The 5,000-nt window shown below is 39.8% G+C and overlaps 1 protein-coding gene across 1 annotated transcript in view; it reads left to right on the top strand.

Annotated features, from left to right (window-relative positions):
* dcc (DCC netrin 1 receptor) overlaps positions 1 to 5,000 on the top strand; it is a 134,980-nt gene that overhangs the window by 1,636 nt on the left and 128,344 nt on the right. The gene's annotated exons all lie outside the window — the stretch shown is intronic.

The raw sequence follows: 5,000 nt of genomic DNA, 5'->3' as shown, positions 1-5,000 counted from the left end.
TTCATTCTCACAAACAGAAACAGATAAAAACAACATGTATTTTTTATGGCCCTGCCTCTGTGAGTTCCATCCACATAATAAATGATTCAGGGAACAAGTTCAGGTTGTGTCCGTCTCTTTCACTCTCACACATTCAAAACAAGATTAAACTGAAAAGTTCTGTGCTTCACAACATTTGATTTTCTCTCCACGTTCGTCCCGACTGAAAAACATTAGAGCCAAAGAAAAACCTGCTGGTTCTGATTTGAAATGAGACACAGATTCTTCATATATATATATATATATATATATATATCAGTATTTGTGTATAACTAGTGTTGTATTTGCTGATTTTGTATAGTTGTGTGTCTGAAAACTGGTTAATCCCAGTGACACAACTTTCATGTGAGTCATTATGTTTGTGTCGTTGTTTGTCTCCTGCTGTTTAACTTGGGCTCAGATCCCTGGAGTCTCTCGCTCTAAAAAACAGATTTATTTTCCTCCATCACAAAGTGACGTTCACAATCCTGTCGTTTATCTGTCGTCTCTCTGTGGCTCTGCCCTCGTCACACGTTCTCTATTCCATCCTCTGTTTCTCTGAGTGAATCTGAGGATTATCAGCCTCAGTGTACAGCGGTGTGTGTCTGTGTGTGTGTGTTATTTGAACAATGCTGTATGAATCAGAACTAAGCAGATTTATATTTGAACCTTTGTCTTTATCCAGAGGAGGATTTGCTCTGTAGTGTGTGTGTGTGTGTGTGTGTGTGTGTGTGTGTGTGTGTGTGTGTGTGTGTGTGTGTGTGTGTGTGTGTGTGTGTGTGTGTGTGTGTGTGGTGAGTGTGTGTGAGTGTTAGTGTGTTTGTGAGTGTGTGAGTGTATATGTGAAGGTGTGTGTGTGTGTGTGTGTCCACTCACTCACTCTGAACGTCTCTCCTCAGGATACGAAGTTGCTCTCGTGGCCTCGTTGCTGTGAATTGTCTCCTGACATATGTTATCTATCGTAATCTTCTTTAATCTCGTGATCTCTTGTTTTAAAGCATTTCCTTTCAAATCGGAAGCTAAAAATCATACATCACGTTTCTGTCAATTCAAACCAGCGAACACATATTAATTAATGCACCTTTTGCAGAGTCGGGTTTGTGAACATGTGGTAGAATCAGAGTTGTCGTTGTGCAACACGGCTCAACACGCTATGGTTCTCAGATGAAAAGTCCAGATTCATGCATTCAAATGATATATGGTTATACACAGTGAACATATTCTAATCTCTTATGTCATTTCTTATGTGTTGTTCCTTCACATGTGTCACATTATTCTGAGGGACACGAGGAGATCTTCAGACCAGTGAGACCAGACTCTCGACTTCTTTGTATCAAACTTTGTTTTAAAGAAAATCACTGACACATTTCTTAGATCTAATCCTCCTCTAATGTTCCCTCATCAGATTATCCTCTTAACAAGCAAACCTTTTCTTTGGGTGAACGCTCGTGAACCAAATCTGCACTCAGACCTGGCAGCACATCCCCCGACCCTCATTCACCTCCACTGGCTCCAGATCAAGTCCCGTCTTCAGAATAAAATCCTCCTTCTCACCTATAAATCCCTCCAGGCCTGAGCCCCATTATACCAGACTGAGCTCCTCCGCTCAGAGGCCTCAGACACAGGTTTGATCTCAAACTGTGAACCTTTGTGGACAGACGCTCTGGAACTCTGTCCCTGAGGAACTCTGTCCCTGAGGAACTCTGTCCCTGAGGAAATCTGCATCTCTGGACATCTTCAAAAAACTCCTCCACCTGTTCTCTCAGTTTATTTCTGTGCTGTTCTGTGTGAAGCACTTTCTTTTCTTTCTGAACTTTCTTAAACATATGAAGAATCATCTGTTCTCTTATTATTATTATTATTATAAAGACGTTTTTTAATTTCATTCTCATTAAAGACAAACTTCACGTAATAGAAGTTGGATGACTGGACACAAGCTTTGACGTAACCGTCCTCACACACATTTAAAACACTTTCCCTCCTTTGATTCTTTTCTATCTTTTCATCTCGTCTTCTCACTTACCATCTTATTCTACGTTTTTTCTGCTCTAATTGAACATAAATTAACCTCATTTAATCTAATCTCACCTCCTTTTAATCTCTTCTCTCATCCATTTTATCACATTATATTTAATCTTTTCTTCTTTTGTGTCTTAATTTTCTCTGATTTAATATTTTACATGGATCTGATCTAATCTCTGTTTCTTATCGTCTAATACCTGATTTTAACTCGTCTTTTCTCATCTCATTCGGATCTTCTGCTGTCTAATCTGATTTTCTCTGATCTAATCCATTTCATCTCTGTCCCTTCATGTGAAATCTAATCATGCTGCATCTCATCTCATCATGTGGATCCTTCTGTATTCTTCGATCCCATTTTACCTTGTTATGTTAATCTTATTTTCTATTACTTCATTTGATCACTTCTTATTTTATTTTGTCTTTTCCTCTCATACAGAATATCTCACGCTGTCATTTCCTTTATTTTTCTCACCTTGTCTCATCGACCGAACCTCACGTCGTTGTGAATCTTCTTTAATGTCCTGAGGTTTGTTCAAGTCTGTTGAGACTTTAACTTTATGCTCTTGTACGAGCCTCAGACTCGTCCTGCACAGTCGGTCATTCCTCTGTCTAATGGATCCACCTCTGCTTTGAATGAAACTAATGAAAGCTCCTGGCTAATCAATGGGCTGGGAGCGGCAGAGACTCTGCCCTTGTATTAGTGATAAGTTATTGATCGGCTGACGAAGAGTCTGATGATCACACAGAGATGACTGCTGCTGGAAATGATTCCTAATCTTTCTGCTGACACTAGGATATCGATTATGAGACCGAAGACTGATCGAGTCGAGCAGCGCAGAAGCATCTTCCCTTGATCAGTCGGCCAGCAGAGAATCAATCAGTGCGATATGTTCCACTGGAGGGAGTGATGGATGATTGTTTCTCAGCTTCGCCAGAGGATGTTCTCACAAATCAAAAACTGATGAAAACATTTCCAACAGAAATATTTGGTAGAAGAAAATAACATTATATTTGAAGGTGTGGAGAGTTCTGATGGATAATGCAGATTTAAAAATGTCCAATAAGATGTGAGTTACTCCAGAAAATCATCCACTGTCCATTCATCCAGTTTTATTTTGCTGTGATAAAGAAATAACTTCAATTTAAAGACACTGGTTTGTTAAGTATTAAACCTAATGTTTGATTTTTGTTGCCATGAAATAGAAATACATAATTTCTTGAGATCTCTGGAAAAAACTGATTATTTAACGATCTTCTTCACTTCCTGTTTCAGACATTTTCCTTCCCCAGAGTGTCTGTTTTGTGAGTCGGGGGCAGAACAGAGGGGATGATGGGTAAGGTTTCAAACCCACGGCAGTAACAGCACGCTCTCACTGGGATGATTCATGTCCACGTACATAAAGATAAAAGCTCCGAGCTGTAAAAACCTTTTCATTAATAAAGACGATCCATTCGAGACGCAGCAGCTTTTAACAACGTCCATCCGCCATCATCTCTTACAGATGTTTCTAGAGAAAACACCTGCACATTCAATCAGTTTCCAGATTTACTGTGTTTCACAATCTAGTTCTAATGAAATCCAAACCAAAGGCTGCTCTCATGATGGTTCAACAGCAACACAACTTCCTTTATATATAATGTTGAGCACAATAATACGTTTTCACACATTGAACATACACCAGTTTCTTACCCTAACCCCCCCCACTGACATTTTACTTGAGAGGTGACGTTTCCACCACAAATAATCAAAGCGACACATACGGTCAGAAAACCTCGGAGTTTCAGAACATACGGACGTGATCTTGTTTTTCTGGACCTGATCGTGAGTTGGGACTTGTTGATACTTTTTCTGGACTTAATTTGAGACTTGCTGGAAATGGGACTTGTTGATCTTTATTTGGGACTGGACATAGAACTTGGTGATCAGCCATTTGAAACTTGTTGGTCGGATCTTGCTTCTCGCAGGTCTTGGACTTGTTGGTTATGACGATTAGCCGTTCAGACACTTTGGCTCTTCAGTGAGTTACACTGCAGCACCACACTCTTGTTCTCGTAGCAGATGAGAAGTGGTCAGTGCGGTCGGGGAGATTGATGGTCCGGCCAAATGAAAAGGACTCTGGGTGTGTAATCACAGCCGGGAGCAGTGGATGAATAAATTGGACGAGTGAAAACAACGTGTGAGCTGCGGCTCAGCTCAGTGACTCCTGCAGTGGACAGAAAGTCATTTACAAATCTGAGAATATAATTCAAACAGAATCATGTGGAGTTTTCCTGTGTGTTCATCCAGCAGAGCTTCATTTATCAGTCAGCCGTCGAACCTGAAGCCAAACTCTGCTGAGTGGGAATGAAACAGAACCAATGTTGTACATCTTGAAAATACTCTGTGCAAATATCATCACAACAGAACCTCTGTGTTGAAGCCTGCAGACAGATTCATCATTTACACTTGTTCTGTGTCGTATTTCAGTTTGAGTCAATATCTCTGACTCCGACTTCAGTGAAGGTTTCAAGCAGTTGTGGATTTTTGAAGTTGAAGACGGATCGATGGAAGATCTGAGTGTTGTTTTTCTGTGAGAACACTGAGACGTGTTCAGTAAACTCTACAATTAAACAGAGAGAAGACACAACATGGTCCCACAGCAGGTTTAGTTTCCCAGATGATATTTCTTTGTTTGAATCACGGCTCTGATCCATTGAAAATAGTGATTATTGCTGTTTAATAGAAACGTCCTGCTTCTAAAAACTGAACGGTCATGAAAAGAAAATCTGTGGTTCATGTGACCAGCTTTGATTCTAAATGAAACAAAATCCTTTTCAGTCACGACAAATTTAAATTTCTTTAATCCAGAAGCAGAGAAATGCTTTTAGAAAAGTGGAGTCTGAAAGCCTCTGTGTGTATTTTAATTAATTCTCTGGGTCTTTTTTTGTCACTGCATTAAAGAAAATAAATAAAGAATGGA

This window comes from Hippoglossus stenolepis, chromosome 18 (assembly GCF_022539355.2).
Source record: "Hippoglossus stenolepis isolate QCI-W04-F060 chromosome 18, HSTE1.2, whole genome shotgun sequence".
Taxonomy (NCBI): domain Eukaryota; kingdom Metazoa; phylum Chordata; class Actinopteri; order Pleuronectiformes; family Pleuronectidae; genus Hippoglossus; species Hippoglossus stenolepis.
Note: the sequence above shows the minus strand (reverse complement) of the source record. Positions and strands in the feature narration are given on the sequence as shown.